We start from the raw sequence: 23381 nt of genomic DNA, 5'->3' as shown, positions 1-23381 counted from the left end.
ATGGCGCGCAGATCAAAGATGTCTAGCGCGCAGGTCGCAGGAAAACAGGAACGTAGAACGCAAGGTTGAATGGCGCGCAGATCAAAGATGTCTAGCGCGCAGGTCGCAGGAAATCAGGAACGTAGAACGCAAGGATGAATGGCGCGCAGATCAAAGATGTCTAGCGCGCAGGTGATGTCGTTGAGCTGAGCGGTTATCATGGGATAGCGGTAATCTCAGTCGCGGTGTATCAATCAGTCGTGGGTATCACGTAAGTCATCAGTCGCGGTTATCAGATCAAAGTAGCGTAAACAATAGTTGCGGTGTATCATACAGTCCTCAGAAATCTCCCCGGCAGCCGTGTGCCACGCGGTAAACTCGGGCAGCCGTGTGCCCCGGCAGCCGTGTGCCAAGCGGTAAACTCGGGCAGCCGTGTGCCCCGGCAGCCGTGTGCCAAGCGGTAAACTCGGGCAGCCGTGTGCCCCGGCAGCCGTGTGCCACGCGGTAAACTCGGGCAGCCGTGTGCCCCGGCAGCCGTGTGCCAAGCGGTAAACTCGGGCAGCCGTGTGCCCCGGCAGCCGTGTGCCAAGCGGTAAACTCGGGCAGCCGTGTGCCGTGCGGTAAACTCGTATTTTTTTGGAGCACTTCTCGTAATAGATGAATTATCGGAATCGCTCCATAGGAACAATGTCAAAAAGAAACAATGCACGTACGCATAAGGAAAATACCGGGTCACTCGACACAAACGTATACATTGTAATGCGGATATCGTATCAAGAGTTAAATCAATGTCGAACATATCGCGCGGGCGCGTAACGTTAAAATGGCGAGAATGATTGTACAAGTACTGCACGTAATACCGCGGAGATTAAAACGAGAAAATAACAATGTCACAACCGGCTACGAATACACGCAATAGAAGGAAATCGAAAGTGACTGCTCACAAAATGCACATATAACGAGGATGTCAAACCGAACTTTACGTAGTCGCGCGGTAAGATAATGGCGAGAATAGCGACAATGCGTTTCATGAAATTCCACGGCAAACGAATCGGGTAATCAAACCTGAAGCCTCTCTCGAGGTAGAAGCGACGACGTTCAAACTTTCGGGTGTCTCGTTTACGTATCCGTAGGGAGTGATTAACATCAAAGCGTCCCGTCCGGCCTTGTGAAGCCTTTGGAAAAGGACGGGAGCAAACCACGTCAGAACTCTGAGGCTTTTCAAGGTTTTAGTAACTCCTCGCTCCAAGATGCAATTCTTCAGGTAACTGTGAAGGAAGCTTTCTTGGCGACGATACGCGCACTCAACCCGTCTCGCGTTACTATCTTTTCTCGATATTAATGACTAATAAAACTCGTGAGAATGATAAGCTCAGGCAAACACACAAAGGAGACGAAGAATAATAACGGTTGCTAGGGCCGGTGCTTGACCGTTGCCGCGCTCGTTGAGTGTCGCGCCTTTCCCGATCGCGCTCGCGACGTCTGAGCCGATGTTACGGCGCTTATTTCAAATCGTCACTTTAACGATTTCGAAACAGTAACCCCACGCCTCATCCAAACGTGCCTGATGTTATGCCTTTTAGCCAACTGGCGAGCCTCCGCAAACAGGCGGCGTTCAGACGCAATGGAACGCTCGTAGAGATAGACTCTGGTGGACGGCCAAGAGCCGTCGACATTGGACGCAGCAAATCCAGATCCCGCACGTCGCCGAAATTTGGCAAGCAGCTCATTTCTCCTGGCAATTGTGGTGAGTATCACCACGATAGGGCCAGATGAAGGGTCCCTCCCGCCAATTCTAAAGGCACTGACGATCTCCGAGGATACAAGCGGCGCATCAAGTGAGGCAGCCACACGAAGTACAGTGTTCGCGGGGTCTTCAGGCTTAAATATTGGGATGCCGAAAATTATGAGCTCATGATCCCTGTGCTCATTAACCATGCGCTTGAAGCGAGCAGTCAAACCGCCGGATGCAGTTGAAGGGGCAGAGGAGGGGCCAGCCGAGGCAGATGTTGAAGTTGAGACCGCTTCAAGCCGGGCAAATCGCTCCTCCAGTGCAACATGCCTAGTCGACAGAGATCCGATCTCGGCTGATAAACTGTTTGTTACAGCCGTAAGACGCTCCACCGTACGTTCGACGTCGCTCAGTCGCCGAAGAGCCATCTCGAAGCCGCTCATCTTGCTGTCGAGAGAATCGAGTTTAAGGTCAATGCGGTCAACGAAACCGAGACCAGATTCCAGGCTCGCAATTCTACCGTCCAAAGTGGTCATGGTGGCAGATAATGAAGATAGGGCATGCCTTACATCGGAGAGGGAGGCGGCAATGTCAGATATATGTGCGCAGCGAAAATTCGTCTCTTAAACGAGACGGTAATCCGGCGTAAGAGTAAGCGGCGAGCAGTACGCTTTTGAAAATTTGTTCAATCAACGCTAATTTATCGTTGCCCTCAACCCCTGACGAGCCCCTTTCCCCGCCGAAATACGCAGATTTCAGTAGTCGAACCCGCGTGTATGTCACGGTGATCCCAATAACGGCATGCGCGCAGATAATTTGCTGCATTAGTATCGTACACTGTATACAGGATGGTTTCATATAATTAGGCACACGATTGGCCGTGGCAAACACGCGATTATGGATTATTCGTTCGGTGTGCAACGACACGCAAATACGAATATTTCAAATTACGAAATGAAAACGCGGGCACAACCCCCTTTTATAGCATATAGCTTTTATGTGACTACAGACCTCTGAAGCTGTATACAAATAAAAAATTACAGTTTACTTATTTAGGCTATATATGCCGGTGATTATAACTATCTATACTTTCCCCTATTATAATTATTCTTAAATATTATTATCACCGAAATTATTCAGCACAATATAAAATTCTAGAAGGATGTTTATTTACGCTTAGAACTGTCTTTATAAATCTGTCCATCCCGATTGAATCTATCGACTGGGTATCGAAGCAGAGACTGCTACCGACTCGACGACACAACGGCGAACGAAATTTCAGAGAGAGAGAGAGAGAGAGAGAGAGAGAGAGAGAGAGAGAGAGAGAGAGAGAGAGAGAGAGAGAGAGAGAGAGAGAGAGAGAGAGAGAGAGAGAGAGAGAGAGAGAGAGAGAGAGAGAGAGAGAGAGAGAGAGAGAGAGAGAGAGAGAGAGAGAGAGAGAGAGAGAGAGAGAGAGAGAGAGAGAGAGAGAGAGAGAGAGAGAGAGAGAGAGAGAGAGAGAGAGAGAGAGAGAGAGAGAGAGAGAGAGAGAGAGAGAGAGAGAGAGAGAGAGAGAGAGAAGATAGAAGGAGAGCGACGAGAGAGAGAGAGAGAGAGAGAGAGAGAGAGAGAGAGAGAGAGAGAGAGAGAGAGAGAGAGAGAGAGAGAGAGAGAGAGAGAAAGTCCCCTGAAAAATGGGATTACCGCGAAACCGTGTTCTCGTCGGAAAGAGGATAGGGAATTAAACGGCCTTCGAACGCGGGCCAAATAATTGATGCACGTCAATTAGATTTGGCAGGCCAATCGTCGTAATTAAATCAACAGGAACGCGAAGCATGAACACGTACACATAACTGTCGACGGTTACATACGCGTACGCGTGCACACCCCTCGCGCGCGTGTACATATACGTATCTTCGCGTACGACTACCTGTATCTAGGGACGTATCTAGGACCGTATACGAGAGAGAGTCCACGGCGTAAAATTTAAATTTCTCCGTCACCGGACATCGATAATCGCGTTGATTCGTCGAAACCGCCGGCAATTCATGCCGCACTTTTTCGGTAACGGTTAACTATTCCGGTTAAGTGACGCAGCCATTATCAATTATGATCAATTATCGCTCACTGAATGCATTTAGAATAGGTGACGAATGAGAGTCGAACAATTTTCCTTTTTCGAAATCAATCTACTTCTGCTAAAAAAATTCCGTGAGGGATGAGAATTTCATCTATGCAGGGTCGTCCAAAACTCATAACGTGTGACATGTTGAAGCTCACCTAAATCCGTCTGAAAAATCATGGCTTAGAATTTTTGTATCAGAATTTTTGTATCGTATCATATCATACTACGAAGGCCTTGCTGTAAAATGGAGCTGTCAATAGAGGGAAAATAATGGAAATTGATGCTGGTAATTTAATATGAAAGATTTCGAGATAAGCTGTCTTCATTTAAAATACCTATTATTTATTTAAAGAATTAATCGTAGATATTTTTCGAATTACTACAGAGATTCACTGGAAGGATTGATAAGAAGCTCGACTCGTATCGTCGTAAAGGAAAAAACAAGTAGAATTTTAGGTATTGATGAAATACGAGAACGCGCTCGCGTTCCTCGTCGACGTGTGTAACGCAACAGGTTTCTTCGCTTATTTTCGTAGCGCTGCAAGTCGGGGCGCAAGAGTGATATCGTGTAATATAACTCAAAACACCCTCACGCTGTGCCGTCTCGTTACATTCGGAAGGATGGAACTGGTCCACCGAGCACTCGTATTTAATCGGTCACGGTTGTTCAACGGTTTATTCACGAATTAATCAACGTGACAACAAGGCGCGTTTCTGCAACGAAGAAATCCGCGGCGCTTAATCACTCTTCCTACGCAGTGAGAAGCTCGTTAAGGGGATCCTGCAGTGACAGGCGAACTTCCTCGATGTCGATAATGTCAACCTTTCTAATTTTGTTTTCCCTATATCTGTCTTTGTCTAACGAAATGACATCTGTCTTTGTTCGATTGCTTGCCATCTCTCGCAAGATCCGGCAACTACTGTTGCTGCTCTTCTTGTCATTCTGCATCCGTATTTGCATTACCAAAATAATTTTTAGATTGATCTTTTTTTCTACGCATTGAATCTTACTTCTACTTACACGATATTATTCTTACATGTTTTCCCAAGGGAGGATGATAAACATTATGTATGTGTATAAACTGCAGAATTTTTGTTTTAAGCAAATATTGTCGTCAGGTGACAGCTGTGTATGTATGCCCAAATAAGTAACATTTTTAATTTTTTGATGTTTTTGATGTAAAATTGCGTTTGGCACCCTAGATTTTTGTGCGGACTTTAATTCTGTAAAAGATTTTTGCAATTCTATAAAGCCAATTAAAAGATCCATCTAAAAACGATAATGTCGGTAAATCATTATACGGCTGCAGGATCCCCTTAACTCAGAAATATTTCTTGGTACACGCATCATGGTACTTTTCTTGAGCGATTGCCAATTCGGTCTTGGCAATGTTAACAATATTACAATTTATGTACTTTGTTGATTTAATGCTTTTTTCGATCTTCATCGAAGGGGATTTATACTTATACGAGCGCAAATCCATCGATATGCGATTTCTATTATTACAATTTAGAAATCATTGCTCGTAGTTCGTCTGTTTTATGTTTTGAGATATAAATAATTATCTCTTCCTTTTTCTCTTTCTGCGCAAATAGACTTATCGGTAATATGAAATTTTTAAGAGTTTTATAGGTGGACTTTTTTTAAAGGCGATTACGGGGATCTTTAAAGGCTCAGCAACGCTAGAGAACGTTTGCTTTTATAGCAAGCTTGATTTTCTTTTACCGAATGTATGCCGCGCTTCGTTGTGTCCTTTACGGGTGTGTTGTAGGGAAAATTAAATTTTTTCTCTTTTTCTTTCATTGTGCAGATATTGTAATGAATTTAGAAATTAAAGTTTTTTCGCGCCGCTCGGGAATAAGTAGAAATATCGGGGATAAGTAGAAGTATCTATCAAGTGTCTATCAAGGTCATCAAACCGAATCATGGTCGGTTGCAGATGGCACAATTTCTGATTATCGCAGTTGATTCAATAATAGAGCTCTCTGCATACAGCGCAGAGTTGATCCGTGTTATTTGTCGTGATACATAATTACACATTGCATTAAACATTGTTGCATTTGGCATTTTTTTTATCTTACGCGTGACAGCTAGTGCATCTACTCTATTTGCAGACGCGAGTCTCTCCCCGGTGGGCGAGACTTCGCGTTCACCAACGTTCACTAACGTCGCGATGGCGAGCACTTGCAGTGTTATGCCTTATGCTGCGGGCGCTTCCCTCGATTAATTCATCCAGATATCTCCGACCGCTGTATTTTCTGTCTTATGTCTCCCGATAGAGTTAATACGTTAATAAAGTTCAACAAGCCTTTCGGTAAATTTGGTCTTGATTGTCGAGCCGGGTTATATCGGCAAGTTTTTATCATTTAAGTTGCTCATATCGATCAGCGTGAGACGGCGACCAATGGGACGACGTCGCCAGCGTTCTTCCGAAGCTAGGGGGAGGAAGTATTAAAAGAAGTTCTGCAGGGTCTACGGTTTTAACGAGTAACTTAGCTTGGCGATCCGTCCGGAATCGATGCTGCCGCGGAAGTTTATATCTCCGATGACGGTGCCATTAAAACTGCCAGTCGGAACGATCGATCACTCCGATCTACGCGGAGATGATCGAGAGGGAGAGATAACATTGGTTTGCAGAAAAGCGGATTTCCAATGGAGACATCTTCTTTTATATCCGTTCGCGCGGGGATGAAGATCCGTCAGATCTTCTCTTTCTCTCGGTCTCCATCGAGGGCAAATTCAATTAAAAATATTTCAGCGAGTTAATTATTGAAGGAATATTCAAAAACAAACCTTTCTGTCTAAATTGATCTTGTCGATTTTCTCGACCACTTTTCAGGACAGGAAGATTCCTATTGTAGGTTCCTACTGCGAGACCCGCATGCTGCGTAAAGACGATTGTCGTGCTTTCCCATTTTCCTCGCCACAATGACGTATATTAATCTTCCGCGAGCTGATTAGGCGAGTTTACGTTTGCCGCGACGGTTAATTTCGTACATTAGCAGCTCTCTGAAACGCGCGTGATAATTATCTCCGCGCGGAGATTTCCTCGATAATCTCGAAAGCTCGGGCAAATCGCTTCCCGGTAATTTTTTTTTTCGATACAGTTACCGCGGCGAAATTGCATTGCGAACGCAATTGCCACTGCGCACGTTAACATTTTAATTAGACAAACGTTCTCGTGTATTACATTAGCCAGAAAAAATATATAAAGAATGTAGCGTAAAACCGAATGTGCAGGATACTGGTGCAGGTACGACAAGTCGGACTTTTATTTTGATCTCTTTTGCCCGTTCGGAATTCAGTTTGTTAATCTCCGTAAAAAGGGTACTCGGTAAGAGTATTTGAAAGTTGTATCGATGGAAAAATCGTCTTACCGCTCCGCGTTTTCTTTAAGAAGGAAACTTAAGTGAAATTGATGGGGTCATAATCAAGACTAAAGGCTGGATTGCTCGCCTGCGGCATTCAGCGGAAGACGTCGTTCTCGCAAAAGTTTCTTTTTATCGAATGTAAATCATGTAAATCCTCTAGTTCCGCGAACGTCAGATAACTCGATCACGTAAATACTTTTACGATGTTGCATAAACTGTCTGAGGAACATCTCGCTCGCTCTGAAGAACCTATAATAATAATGTGTCAAATACACATTGGCTAGAAAAATAGGATATAATCTTAAATCGATGCAATTCTCAACATGCAATTAAAATAAATAGAGCCAATTAAAATAAAATTAAAATAATCCTAAAATAAAAAATAGTGGAATAAAAGAGATAAAAAGGGGTTTTAGATATATCGAATTGTTTAATTTATTTAAATTCTTTATTTAAAACGTTATTCCAGAAAATAATTCTTTTAATCTCGCGGATTCTTTTTATGAGAAAACGATATATGTATGTTGACGTTTTGTTTTCTCAGGAACGAGGATTCCCTCTGCTCGCGTTGCTGGTCCAGCGTTCTGGCGGCCACGCGGGGCTGGCGAAAGGCGTTGTTTTACCTACCACTGTCCTGCATTCTAGCGTGGCGACCCAATAGACTTTGGCTGTCCTACGTCGCGGGTAAGGACGCCGGCTCCTTCAACTCTATTTCCGTGAGCTCCTGACAGATATATATGTGCTTGCAGCCGGCCTCTTGGCGGTACTGTCCTTGCTGCATATTGCATCGAGCGCACTAGGACGACGAGATCCTTGCCAATCGGGCGCCGACTCGGTAGGCGAGAGCCTCTTGAACTCCAGGCAGGAGAATTACGACCGATTCGAGGAAGTTCTGGTGAGTGCTCCCGAGGTGGGCGATAAAATAATTTTGCAAAAAGTTCGTGAATTAATTTTAATGTCAATCTCTTGGTTTCTCTCTCATGAAATATTTATTCATCGATTTATTACGAAATATACTTTTTTTCTCGATTCGCCCTTACCCCATACCCATTATCTGTCTGTTTCACGAGGTGACGGAGGTTCTCGATGACGGCGTGTCAGGACCAGGACGCTGTCCCGGGGACAGCGACGGTGAGATATGACACGAGCGACGGTCCTCCTGGGCCAGCGAATCCGACGAGAATAGTGAGCTTGAACAGAGGACGTGTCAAATCGCCACGCTGTCTTAGCCCTTAGGAAAATTTACTTAAAGTTTTTTAAAGTTACTTAAAGTATTTTAAAGTATTATAAAGTATACTAGCCGTAATAATAGTATACTAGAATAGTATAATGGTAGACTAATAGTATACTGACAGCCGAGCGTAAAGTTTTCTTTAAGTTATTAACCTCAATAAAAACTTTATAAGCAAGTCGCAAATATACTTTAAATTTACTTTTAACAAACGTAATACTTATAAATATACTTTAACTTTACTTTTTATAAAGGTAATACTTAAAGCTGATTTTAACTTATGCGTGTTGTTTCAACAGTATACTTAAAAAGACAAGTTCCCTTTTTCACCACACTTGCACCACACGAGGCATTAAGAAATATTATATTGTAACCGAACGATACACCATTGGGTCACGAGACGCTCTATTTTGCCCTCTAAGTCATCGGTCGCCACTCGGTTTATCCTCAATCCACCGAGAAGGTACGTATTTATGAACTTATGGTTAACCAATTTGTTTAAACAATCCCCTTTTCAGATTCTCGACCGGGGTGCCCACTCTCCATCGCCTCCTCTCGGATCATTAATTCCTTTTATTTTCAGGCTTTCGAGACGGATGCCTCATCTGTGTCGCCGGCCCATGGATCATCGCTGCTGAACGCCTACCAGGATCCCCGTATACACCAGATGGTTGACCACCGCTCCACCGAGGTAAGTACAAGTACCGTGGTTAACTAACTTAATTGTTACTACTTTTTTTCAGGATTTCGCCACTGCTGCCCTCATCTCCGATGTCCACTGATGTAGCACCGATGATAAACTCCGACCCGGGTCAACGATTATGGAAGATGGCCGACACCCGTGCAGGTAAGTATCAGGTAAGTAATCGTTAACTTTTTATTTTCACAAATGTAGTTTCCATTTATTCATAATCTTCGTTTTACACAAACAGGTTTTCGTTGTTACAAATTCCGCGCAAGATGGCGGTCGCACGTCTCGCAAAGTGCGAAGTTTCACTTTTCGGTTCACTCGGACCGTTCGCCTTTCGTATCGGCGATAATTCACGCGTTATGCGGGCGTTTCCGTTGGTTTCGGACGCTGTGGTAAACTTATAATTGTAATCCGGTACACGATCGCGAACTTTTCGCGACACACCGAGATATACGCGCGAGAAAGATGTTACCTATACGAGCGCCCACGAGAGACTGCCTCGAGGAATATTCCGCTCTCCGGCTCCCCACCTATGGGATTTTCCCCCTCCCTGGCGTCACGGCCGCTTTCTCTTTGAGGAATGCGCGTTACTACGCAGTAACATCTGGTGTTTACCAGTTCCGGGCGCGCCAGATGTTCGCGGTGGAAAATTCCACTTGCATACCCTTATGAATAACATACTTTATTACATCCCGGGTAGTGGTTTTCCACTACTTACAATTTTCGTATTTTGTTGGCGCCGACCTATGCGCACGACTTCTCTGACGTCACTATACGGGAACCTGGACCGACTTCCCGGCGAAGATGTCCAGGTCCATTTCGCGGTGTCCGCCGTTGACGGCGACTCCCGGTGCTCGCTTCTACGAACCCCCCTGACTATATTCCGGCCTCGGTTCCCGTAGCCGATGTCCGGGTAACGTTTTCGCGAACCGTGTCCCCGTAACTAGCGTCCGGATGTTCGGATTACGACGGCGCCTGGTCCCTCGGGTGTACCAGGTCTTCCTGATACGACATCGCCGGTTTATCCCCGCAGATGACGCCTGTCCCGCTATCTTGCCTCCTGGTGCTCGGGTCGCGAAGCGGTTCGGCTGTGCCTGTCTCTCGTGATGCCCTGACGTGGCACCGGTGGTTATTTTGCCCCTTAGTTTGCTCGATCGGGCGGCCACTGACCGCGGGCCCGAATCCCGCCTCCTGGGGCTCGTTCGACTTTCGCGTTACTTCGCGAGGTCACGTCCGTATGTTCCCGGACCGAAGATTGTGTGTGGCTCGGTGCCTTTTACTCTGCGCTGTTTGGCGATCCACGCGCAATAAATCAAATACGGTTTTACGGCCGATCCGGGCACTTTCGTGCCAAACGAAAATAAATTCCTTGTGGATCGTCACGAAACGAAATCTAACTTACCGACTAAGTGAGCCGCAGCTCGGCGATCATTGTCGCGCAACTTATGCCTAACTTATTTCCTACTGCGCCGGACGGATCATGGCAAACTAAACAAAACTTTATTTTATAATGGGTTTCCGTCCTCGGAACGCTTCACGCAGCTTGTAATCGAAAGGAGGGCCTTCCCCTCGTCACCTTGGGATTCCTCCTCGGAGGACGGACTCTGGAAGTCCTCCGAGTCGTCCCCCTCGTTCGGTGCCGCTGCTCGCGGCCCCGCCGTCATCGTGACCGTCTCGCGCACGGTGATCGTCGTCCTCTGGACCGTAACCGTGCAGCCGCTAGACCCTGCTGCTCCCCGGGAGTCATCCGTCCCAGCCGGCGTGATCGCGCTTCGAGCGATCGCGGTTGGCTGGACCGCCCGATAGCTTACGACGGTTCCGGAGGTTCGTGGAGTTGCGTCCCACGTGCTGCGCCCCAGGCTCGCTCGGGGTGCTGCGCTCGTTCGCCGGTCCGCTCGCCACGATTCGTCCGCGGACAGCCACCTCAGGACTACTCGCGGCTGACTGAGGAGCTGTCCATGCACCATCTTAGTGCACGGCTTCAATATCATATATCCAATTCAAAATTTCACCCAAAAAAGTATTCTGTTTACAAAGTGAAATTTCCTGTAATCCCATATTCTAAGCGAAAACTTTTACAAAAAGAGTATTCCTCTGTCAATAAAGTGGACTATTCATCAAAAATCTATTACATATTATTCTAACGGCTTTCCTCTTGTATTAAGAGGAATATGTTTACTTGAAGCAGAATGCCCTCACGCGCGCAACGCGGGCTGTACGACGGGACGCGCGCGGCGCTGGCTCGCGCGGCGAGAGAGTTCAGCTCGCGCCCGCTACGCAGCGCATCGCCAGTATCCTTTCGCGTAATTAAGATTCAACATCGACTGCTATATCTAGGGCAGCTCGGCAGAGTTTCTTTAGCGTTCTCAAGTTTGCCAGTCAGGGCGGGCGTGCTCACTAGCAGGGCCTCTGACATAGGCTACGGTCAACGTGACGCTACAAATGCTTCGAAGCATTTCCCTTCTCTTTTCTTTCAATGAAGAAAGAAGGAGAAGAAGAACGCTCCAAAGCATTTGTAGCGTCACGTTGACCGTAGCCATAATAACCCTTTTTGATTACGACGTGTGCTCCTCATCCGGGACCTTCGTTTATACCTGCTTTTACAGGGCATTGACTTTCTTCGGTAAGAGTCGACAGAGAGCAAAATTCAAGAATTTGTTTGGTTTATTAACAAGAAAAAATTGATATTAAGAATAGCAAGGTCGTACTATAGATGCAAGACGAAATTCTTCTAATTATAAAAATATTGTGCTTAGAATATTTTCCTCTTAATTTTAAAGGATTCCTCTTGAGGCCATATATAAGAATAAAATCCTCTAAGATTTACAGGATTCCGCTAAAACTAAGATTATTTTTTTTTAGGTGTTTATTACTCTTTTTAAACTGAATTTGTTTCTTAAGATGATTTTTGGAAAATTATATATTTGCGCTGGTTATGACATATGTAGACTATATATAACACTTACATCAAATTAAGAAGTAGTCTACCACGTAAGGCAGTTGGCTCACCATCCAGAGGTCCCGAGTTCGAATCCCACCAAGGTAAGTGTGTTTTTCAAATACGAGAAAATATTTATAATTATAGACTGCATCTTAAGAAACAAATTTAGTTATAAAATAGTAATACAATTTCGAAATAAATAATTTTTTTTATTCCGGGTGAATATCGGAAATCAGTGTCCTCTAGTATTAAAAGGACTGCAATCTTAAGTCTAGTGTCTCATGGTTAGAGGATATTCCTCTAGATTTTAAAATATCTTCTTGAGACCGTATTTCAGAGGAAAATCCTCTAAAATCAAGCGGGAGCCACTAAATGACAGAATATTTTTTTTTGGGTGATTAATAGTAATTGCATGAGTTAACTTAAAGTAACTTTTAAAGTATATTATAGAAATACTTAAAGTTTGGTTCGAAATCACTTCTAGTTTATCAATAGTTTATCAATAGTTTATCAATAGTAATTTCTTTGGTAAACTTTCTAGTTTATTTTAAGTTTTTTTAAGTAAATTTTCCTAATGGAGTCCTTAGACGATGGACCTCGACTCGATCTCGTCGCGTATTAAGAGAGGAGTCAATTGAGCACCCGATTGCATATGCGGCAAGAACGAATGCGAGAAATGTACGAGGCCGAATAATGCCTTTTAAAATGGTGTAAATTGAGAGAGTGTCGGAGAAGTCATCTCATGAGAGATTCGGTAAATTTAAGAATAAAGACAAGATGAGAGAGAGAGAGAGAGAGAGAGAGAGAGAGAGAGAGAGAGAGAGAGAGAGAGAGAGAGAGAGAGAGAGAGAGAGAGAGAGAGAAAGAGATAGAAAGAGAAAGAGAAAAAGAGAGAGAGAGAGAGAGAGAGAGAGAGAGAGAGAGAGAGAGAGAGAGAGAGAGAGAGAGAGAGAGAGAGAAAGAGAAATTGAATTTATAGATTTGCGAAATAGGAAAAACGATGCGAGGTATCCTATCTCTATGCGCCCTTGGGAAAATTTACCTTAGAAATGTTTTAAAAAAATCTTAAAACTTACTTTAAAGAAAAACTTAAAAAAAATTAAAGGTAAATTTGGACACTTTAAAACTATTGTTTAAGGTAATCTTATAACTATAAGGCAACTTACTTCAAAGAACACGAAAAAAAAAAAATTCTGTCGTTTAGTGGCTTCCGCTTGATTTTAGAGGATTTTCCTCTTAAATACGGTCTCAAGAAGATATTTTAAAATCTAGAGGAATATCCTCTAACCATGAGACACTACCCTTGGGAAAATTTACCTTAGAAATCTTTAAAAAAAATCTTAAAACTTACTTTAAAGAAAAATTTAAGGTAAATTTGGACACTTTAAAACTATTGTTTAAGGTAATCTTATAACTATAAGGCAACTTACTTCGTAGCCTCTCCTTCGTATAAATGCTAGAGGAAAAACAAATATTTACCCGACAAAAAAAATTATTTATTTCGAAATTTTATTACTATTTTTTAACTAAATTTGTTTCTTAAGATGCAGTCTATGATTATAAATATTTTCTCGTATTTGAAAAAACACTTACCTTGGTGGGATTCGAACTCGGGACCTCTGGATCGTGAGCCAACTGCCTTACGTGGTAGACTACTTCTTAATTTAATGTAAGTGTTATATATAGTCTACATATCCCTTGGGAAAATTTACCTTAGAAATCTTTTAAAAAAATCTTAAAATTTACTTTAAAGAAAAATTTAAAAAAAATTAAAGGTAAATTTGGACACTTTAAAACTATTGTTTAAGGTAATCTTATAACTATAAGGCAACTTACTTCAAAGAACACCCAAAAAAAATATTCTGTCGTTTAGTGGCTCCCGCTTGATTTTAGAGGATTTTCCTCTTAAATACGGTCTCAAGAAGATATTTGAAAATCTAGAGGAATATCCTCTAACCATGAGACACTAGACTTAAGGTGCAGTCCTGCTCTTAAAATGCTAGAGGAAAAACGAATATTCACCCGACAAAAAAAAATTATTTATTTCGAAATTTTATTACTATTTTTTAACTAAATTTGTTTCTTAAGATGCAGTCTATGATTATAAATATTTTCTCGTATTTGAAAAAACACTTATCTTGGTGGGATTCGAACTCGGGACCTCTGGATCGTGAGCCAACTGCCTTACGTGGTAGACTACTTCTTAATTTAATGTAAGTGTTATATATAAGATCGAGATTTATAAAAAAAACTTTAAAGTTTAATGTTTTCTTATAATTACCTAAGATTTATTAAAATTACTTTAAAGCTACTTTTCCACTCCTTTAGAGTACCAGAATACTATTTTAAAGTCAGTTTTTAAAACCTTTGGTTTTCTAAGATTATTTTACAGTCAGTTTTGAAATACTTTAAAATTTCTTAAATTACTTTAGATTAACCTTTTACACACTTTAATTTACCTAAAAATTTCTTAAGTAAACTCTTAAATTTTTAAGATTACTTTTAAGAACTTTAATTTTATTTAAAGTATATTTTCCCAAGGGCGTGCCCGTGAAGGAATGAATTTACGCGAATATTTTTCTTAGCTAGTCACTTGTTAGTTACATGTAATAATCTATAATATAAGTATAATTTTCTATACGTTATGTCTTTTAGGATATATAAATATAGATATAAATGAATAATGTATAATTGCATGACATGTACAAAACAGCCGTAAAATTTCATTATAAAGGATCATTCGTTATGCTATTAAATTGTCAATATATAAAATTGCTAATAAATACTTTCTAAAGGTCTTCTACTCGGTGAATTTATTTATATAGAAAAGCCACGCTGAAAAAAACTCCATTTTTTGATACTTAAAAAAAAAATAAAATTTATTGCAAAAAGGATATGTTGAGGATATGTTGTACGGAGGGAGCTGCAGAAGAGATTTGCGATGGAAATTCAGAGTGTATTCGACATTGATTACAATATCCTGTGTAAAATTTACTTCTTCAAACTACATACAAGGCGTGCTAAAATTAACAGGATTCGAATCCTTTATTATAATTATATTCTCCGCGCCGAATCTCTCGGCATAAAAGTTCTCGAGTCTCGAGAATATTTCCGGGAGTTTTGTTAAAGTTGGCTCTTTGTAAACGAACTCTTCGCCGGCGAGATCGCCGAATCTGGCGCCATAGAAACAAACTCTGAAGTACGTCCCGAAGACACGCTTGCCAGCCAATTGTTCCACACGCGTATATACCTCGTGAAGTTTACTAAAAAAAAGTTCCGAAATAATATCTTATGCAGTAAATTTGAAAAAAATGTGCCCTCCATATCATACTAAACAATTTAAATTTTCTTACCCGTGAATGTTAGCTAATTTCTTGTAGTCATGTGCAGCTTCTGCTATAGGTAGCAACACCCTTCGTACATTCCAGCTGCGTAAAAAGAGCTAGCCGCGTGCTCCAATAAACCAGCCAATCCACTTTCTGAAAAATCAGGGCCTAAGCAAAGCCCTCTTCCCTTCTGGCCAGTACGTCATCGCCGACGGCGCTCTCCTCTAAAGCGTTCGGTGTTACGGCGTTCAAAGCAACGGCTCCTACGGGCCGACCGCCGCCACCAGGTTCGAGTAGATGAAGATATTCCGCTACCAGAGCGGCACTGTGCACTAAACACATTGCTGCTTCCGTGTGATTTTTCCTTTCCATGTGCTGCTGCGCCATGTTTGCGAGCCAAGTCAGGCGAAGATCAGGCGATCTTTGATAACCCTTGGCGATTCTAAACAAAATTTAGATACATCCCTTAGCTCGTTATGTTTACTTTGAGTACCACGTCACTCAGATCTGAGTGACGCATAAGTTCTCGCAGGGGCCCTATCACCCATCTATGGGTGACGATTTTATTCACTCAAGTAGAAACGATTTCGTTACTTATAAATATATTGAATTATTTTTGCAGTGCATTGAATATATATTTAAAACAAAACTATCAAAAATTCACTCTTGGGCCCCGCAGAGATCACGCTCGAAATGTGCTTGGCACTCGAAGTGTTTAAGTCAAATTGTTTGCTAAGATTCAGAAATCTTACCTATATATTAGATCCAAGAGCATTTCAGGATCCTCTTGGAATTCCTTCATCTTAACAGTATCAGAGAGGATCATATGAAGATTGAATAGTAGATCCTTCACTTGTTCAGGAAAACTCGTGTCTGAAAGCTCCGTATCTCTCTCGGCGTATACCAGCATCGTTTTCAAGGCCCTACGTAACGCACCCTCGCTAGGTGCTTTTCCTCTTCCAACAAGAGCAGATAAGGACGTTGTGACTTGCATCTTGACGCGCGCAAAGTTCTGTGAAGAATGTAAGATTAAAACAACGCTTATTGGTTCACAACATCACGAGATCTCATGACAGCTTACATTCCCAATTTCGAAATTCTGTCGCATCAGCAGATACAGGCTCGCAGCTGCGTGACTTCTAATAGCGCTTAAGGGCGAGCTGCATCGAGTGAGCAATGTTAAGCACAAATCCCCGCAGCACTCGCTTTCCTCATCGAACAATGCGCTGTGATACTTGAAGACTAAAGCCCGCTGTGTATTGAACATGTGCTGAAGCACCGATGTACTTTGGTTTCTAGCCAACGCTCTAAGTATCACTTTCAATACCGCACCGACAACCGCACCTAAGTAATTTCAAACGTTTAATTCATCTATCTTGTCATATTTAAGTAGTGAAATAAAAAGTCGACGAATACCTCCACCGCCGTCAGCTTAAACTACGGATTCAAAGGTATCTAATACGACAAGAGAAGCCTCAGCCGCTAAGGCTCCTTCTATATGAGCGTCTTGTTCCGCAGCTCTTCCTTCCGGTTGTTCGCAAGATCTTGAAGAATCAATATATTTATATAATTATGACTTCAATTAAAATTAAAATTAAAATAATATAATAATATTTGTATACCTGTAAGGCATTTGATCTTTACGTTATCTCAATTTGTCTCCGGTCACTCTCTCCTTTCTTCGCAGCATCATTTCGCTCCTGGCACTTTCCTGACCGAGAATCACGCCTTCCAGTCACGATCTAATATCGCTGGTGGCCGTTGCTTGAGGTGGCAATCTTTTAAGTGCTTTCTTGCCTTTGTACTCAAAAGCTGCGGTGGCGATATTCAGTACTTGCAGCAAGCTCAGAATACGTCTCGCGCTGAGTTTGGAACACCACTGTGCTAGAGCGGTTTGTTCTAATCCCTTCAGCACCCATAAGGCACACATTAATAAATGTCGAGTAGCTTCGGAACTCAGAGATACACGGCACTGATTGCCCGCGGTGTCCGCCGACATTCCGCCAGCAATAGCCAATGCTACCGATTGCGTGATCGATCCGGATTCATCCGGATAAACGCTTTTGTCTTTGGAGTCCCAATGATAAAGCTGGGGTAAGGCATCCATCAAGATACTAAGTAACGGCAGATATAGCGCGGCAACTCTAGCCTTCGCCGCAGGATCGGAATATCGCGGATCAGCATCGTGGCAGCTCATAAGATGTCGGACGGTCCCAATAGCTTTATTCTGTAGCATCGGATTTGGTATCTCCAAGGTGTTTGCCAGATCGGACAGAACGATGCCGACCAAGAAGTGCTGCTGCCTGAATTCTTGACTGAGTTCCGAAAACCGGGCTCTAGCCCCAGGCACGAGAGTGGATATCAGACAGAATCAGACTGCCTGAGCTGCCAGTCGATGGACTGGGCGATGCCGGAGCCGATCCCGACGTATAGCCAGTGCCAAAGGGAAGATTCAATGCTACATAGTGCTCGTGCGAGCACACCGTTCTCACGAGATCGAGTTTCAGAGCGAATAACGCTGCGGAGTCGGGAATATGCATTGACGCATCCGACAGCGAGCAACAGGCGGCGCGAACGAACGACAGCACGAATCCTCTGTCCATCACGGATAGCAAGTCGGATAGGAAATTGCCAAGGCTCGATATCAAGTTGGACGCCACGCGGATTTCCTTGCCGCAGCGCGATATCACCTCGGACGTTAACGCAGCGGTGAGCGTTGCGACATCGTCGCAGAACTGCGGTGAGAATCTCAGTTTTCGCAGTGCCTCCAAGGACGCCATCTCAGACAGCGTGACAACCATCGAGCGCATTATCAGCTCCAGGAAGAACCAGGAATGAGTTATCGCCAGTTCGCGTGCCTGACCGGTGGATACAACCCAGTGCAAGGCAAGTTTCTCGTGTAGAAGTCTTCTGGTGGGATGACTGTTGATCGAGGGGGATTCCTATCGCATCGACGCGGTTCTGTCCAATCCCCGCGAGTGGATCTCCATCTCCAGATCTTCCAGAGGCAGATCGGGATTGCTCTGTGCTCGCACGACGCCCCCGTTGTGAGTCATGCTCGGCAAAGAGTATTGATACGCGATGTAGGTGGCCAATAGCGCGTGTCTTCCATGCGCGTCCAATTGACCGTCCGGTAAATTGGTGATATTTCGTACGAGCAGTCCCAGAGCCTCGAAGATGGTGGCGGCAACGTTCAACGATTGAGACGGTAATGTTGGCGGTCGCACTAGAAGACACAGTAATTGATCCAGTAATTGGGGAAGTGATCGCACCAAGGCGGAATGCGAGGCACGCGCTAATTCGAGAAGAGCTGATTTCAATTCTGATTCCATGCCCGCTTCGCCGATACGAGGCGGAACTTGACCGCGGTTTCCAAAAAGTCGCATAATGATAAAAATCTGTAATATGGAAATTATGTAAAAAATTATTACATATCTTTTTATTCGCTTTTTATTCGCACAAAGGAAAAAAATAATACATTATTACCTGTCGATATATTTGTCTTGCGGATGAACGCTGGAAACAGGCTCCAATATGACAGTGAAGACCCCTCGATGAGCATCCACTCATCGAGTGCCTGGCAAAAGAACATCGGGTGCGATGTAGGAATAATTTGCGGGTGGCGGATCTAGCATAGCAGGCAAACTGAATTCGCCTGATTGGAGATGACCGTCTCTTAGAAGCGGTAGCCACTATAAATAAAATTTTACATATTTAGTTTATCAATCAAATTACTAAGTCCTGGTTTTATTAATTACTGATTGAAATTTACCGTATACGCGACCGCCGTTTCGACGTTTGGTTGCTCTGCTTTCTTCTGGCAACTAATATGATAGAAAGTGAACAATAAGTGATTTCGCACTTAAATCCGCGGGTAGTCTCATCTTGATTTCGTCGTAAAAATTCGGATTCTTGTTGTGGTATGACACGGAAGTAAAGTACTCATGCGTCATCTCAGGACACGATAATCTGCCGAAGATAGCTGTAAGCGCGTCGGCTTCTTGCTCACCTCCCATAAGCTGAATTCTTACAGCGATATTACGGGCTGAGCCAGTTCTGGAGCTGAAGTTTGCTTCCTACACATAATAAAATATAATTTCTCATGTCGTATAATTAATAAGAAATAATTGATGGTACAATTTTATTCGATATGCACCTTGGGATAAAGATATAGAAGATTACGATACGTTAAATCGGGCGAAACAACTTCGCTTGGAAACTCGAGTATCTCCTTAACCGGTCGATTCTTTTCATCCGGATCAAGACACCTCGGTAGTTCTTCGGGTCTGGGACTGAGATCCAATTTCAATATCCCTGGTAAGCATTTTAATCGTTTCAAGTTGGAACCAGGTCTTCGTAGTTCAACCAAAAGCTTATAAAGATCTTCATCGCGAAGTCATTCGCTTTCCTGCTTGAAGAAGCTCGAGACTGTTAAAGTAATGAGTCTATAAGAATATCAAGATGTTAGTTAAGCCTTTTAATAAGAAAATGGAGCATTATACAAACCTAAAGCTATCGAGGCAATTGGCAAAATCGTCCGGCGACCAACTACGTCTTTTATCCGAACTCCGTCTTTCTAGCGAACCACGTCGCGTAGGCGGTTCCACTTTCTTTCGCCACTGTTCCAGACCGCCCGACTTTCTGTCTAAAGATCCAGCACTGCCAGTGCTATCCGTATCACCACCGCCTCCGATTACACCAGACATAGATGAACTGCAGTCCACGCGAGAGGCATTCTATAACGACCCAGGCGTTCGCACGCAGCAGCGGCGGCAGCTCTGACTTATACTGAAATGAATAAGACAATAATATGAGAAATTGCCATTTTGAATGCATCAGTATTTTATTTTAACATTTTATTACCTTATCTTTATTTTTATCTTCGCGTAAATATGGTTCGGCACACTCCGATATATCGCCCTGCAATACTTTCTCGAGCCGTACGACAAGAAACAAATCGGGACTGGGTTTATTGATGCTTAAAACGCAACTTCTAGCTAAGGTACTTGCATCGCTATAAGCGATGTGTCCTCCAAGCATTCTTTTTAATCCCTCTGAATTCATATCGACGTAGAAATTTTCGGACATCTGAAATATAACAATTTGTAATTAGCATTATGCATTCTTGAAGTTGTAATTTCAATGATAAAAAATATCATACCTTTTTCTTTTCTCTGGCATCGTATAATGCGAGACTCGCGAATATTGGCTCCACTTCTAGTTCTAACTTTAATTGCAGACATTTTACGAGAATTTTATGAGCAAAAGGTTCTGTAGGTTCCGGGGCAACGCTGATTTCTTGCCACTCGTCGTCAGGAGAAGTCGGAGGAGCGTAAAGCAGGAACAAGGCTTCCTGAAAAATAAATATTTAATTATTTAGTCAAATATTGAACAATAAATACAATATTTAATATTTAACATTTATTATTCAATATTTTATTAAATATTTAATAAAATATTTAATTGAGGAATGTATGAGGATAGTATGGGGTTCAGAAGGTTCGACGGTTAAACGGGACACTCTCAATTCACTCGCGAGTGAATTATCGCTAATCTCAATATCTATATTTACGTCACATACACAGAATACAAAATAAACGCCGACAGAAAGATAATCGATCCGACGGACCGAAGGCCCGTTAACGGAATATAGTTCCGAGCACCAGCGGATTTCGACTCGCACGAGCGTAACTACAAAGCGCGTAAACGAATGGAAAAGAGGGCGGCGCGTGACGGAACGGAGCGTTGATCAGCGCGAATTAAGAGATCTTGAGGAGCGCGAATATAGAACGGAGATCTTGAAACGCGCGAACGGAGATCTTGCTGCGCGCGATGGCGCAGATTTTCGCTGCGTCAGCTGAAAACAGTTCTTGGGCCTGCAAGGAGAGCGTGCTCCACGCCAAAACCAGCTCGGTCCCAATAACACGGGAGGCCGGTACCCAATTGATTGTTAATCTTTGGATAATCACACCCGCACATCCTAGTATTAACGCAGGAGAACGGCGACACAATATACGGCGCGAGCAATCCCATGACCGATCGGTCTTTATCGCAGGCCCGTCATACAGGAACTAAATTCGCCGGATCGTCGCACAGCACGCAAAACCTTCGAGTTCGGAAGCGGCGCAGGTATGCGGGAGCATGACCAGCGCGTGATACGATTGTAGGAGACGCGTGTACGCGCGGTGATCGATTACACGCTGTTGTTGACTTACGGACTCGTTGTCTAAATATCGCGGAATAGAATGTATCAGCAACGCCGAATCCAGAACAATATCTAATAAAATATTTAATAACAAATATTTAATAAATATTTAATATTTAATAAAATATTGAATAACAAATATTAAGAATATTTAATCAAAATAAAACGGACAAACTTGCCGCTTTATAATCCTGTACATGTCGATCCTCCAATCTTTTCTGCTCGTTCATCTGATCGATCGTTTCGAGGCAAACACGATCTAACAAACTCGGCAGAAGAGGGTCATGTTGCGAATGCCGCAAATCCAGACTTGCCCAAGATCCTCTCGGAGTATCTCCGGAATTGGACAAATCATTCTCCTCGTTCGGTGATACACAGCCATTTGCATCTTCTTGATCTACCTAATTAAGATAAACCGCTTTCACTTTCTGCTTATCACAAATAAATTAATTTTATCTCCAGCACTAGATACCTCGAAATCTTGTCTAGGTGTATCCTGAAGCAATCATCTGTCTCTGGCGATAGGTGAGATTCTACCTTTGTATTTACGATGTATTACGACCCAGTCTGAAGTAAAACTCTCGATGCATCTTTTCACATAAGGCGACACGGTATCACTGAAAGCCAAATGATCAAAATGAAGAATGGATGGCAAGTTTTAAATAATTGTATTGTAATTAATAGCGTTTCGACTATTTTTTTACATTGATTCGTGCGGTACTACTGGCTCCTCTGTTCGAATTTTCCTCTTTACGACTCTCAATTCGACGTCTCCCGGTGGAAAATCTAGTATTGGTTTTAAAGGATCACGGTCCAGCACTGACTGATGCTGTCCCAAGAATTCCTCGTAATCAAGTGGTTCTAATACCTCGCACAGGGACATCTGCATATAAGGAATTAAATATTAATTTACGCCAAGATTATTGGCAATCTCTTTATATGCCAGTTTTCCAAAGAAGACTGCATACCGTGGAAGAAAATCCTGATACACTGCTACCGCTCTTGGATAAATCACGAGAATAGAAAGTAGAAGTGGCAATTTGCCGCCTCGCATCGGCGGCATGCTGTTTGCTTAACTTGTGTGAGCAAACGCACGCTGGACCGAAGACATTATAAATGTCCCAGCAAATTAATCCGACGAGATTCTGTAACTGTTAAATGCCATATCGAAATAATACTTAGTCGTGCTTATGTTCTCAGTTGAATTTATATTCTCTATTTATGTTCTCTATTTATATTCTTTATTTATATTCTCATGACAAAGCGACGTATGTAGTGTTGTTTTCGTTTTAATTTCAACCTAACGTCCGAGCTTTACAAAGCAATTGATTATGTATACATATAAGAGCTTGTCTCCTGCCGCTGTCTTCTAGTTAATATTAAATTGTAAGAGACAGTTCATAATTAGCATAACAACTAGATTGTGAAAGAATTTTCCTTTCCCACTCGGCATGTAATATTTCAGAAACATTTCTGCAAAATTCCATTTGAAATATTACACCTTTCATCAATATTTCAGAAATATTTCACGACCGTTTCTACAACATTTCTGCAATGTTTCAATCGGCACAATTATTTCAAATGCAACTTTGCTGAAAGATTTCGGCAATATTTCTGAAATATTTCTGAAATATATCTACGAAATATTGCAGAAACACTTCAGAGATATTTCAAATACATTTTACACTGAGAAAAATGTTTTGTATTAGCAAACAAAATTTTGTTACTGACGCAAAAACTATTTGTTGATATGTGAAAAATGAAATATATTTTGTTACCGTAACAAAAAAAATATATTAA

The 23381-nt window shown here is 42.6% G+C and overlaps 1 long non-coding RNA gene and 1 pseudogene across 1 annotated transcript; both read right to left on the bottom strand.

Moving 5' to 3' along the window:
* Positions 1–8125: 8125 nt before the first annotated feature.
* On the bottom strand, positions 8126–9571 carry LOC139785693 (uncharacterized). Its single transcript, XR_011722052.1, has 2 exons — positions 8662–9571; positions 8126–8377 (listed from the first exon to the last, which is right to left on the bottom strand). It is a non-coding gene; the product is annotated as an uncharacterized lncRNA (long non-coding RNA).
* A 5414-nt stretch (positions 9572–14985) lies between these two features.
* Positions 14986–22464, bottom strand: LOC139785690 (dedicator of cytokinesis protein 7-like; annotated as a pseudogene).
* Positions 22465–23381: the final 917 nt, after the last annotated feature.

Source organism: Temnothorax nylanderi, unplaced genomic scaffold (genome assembly GCF_030848795.1).
Source record: "Temnothorax nylanderi isolate EJ_2023f unplaced genomic scaffold, tnyl_v1.0 TNYL_tig0864_pilon, whole genome shotgun sequence".
Classification (NCBI taxonomy): domain Eukaryota; kingdom Metazoa; phylum Arthropoda; class Insecta; order Hymenoptera; family Formicidae; genus Temnothorax; species Temnothorax nylanderi.
The sequence above is the reverse complement of the archived record's forward strand: the minus strand, read 5'-3'. Positions and strand labels throughout refer to the sequence as shown.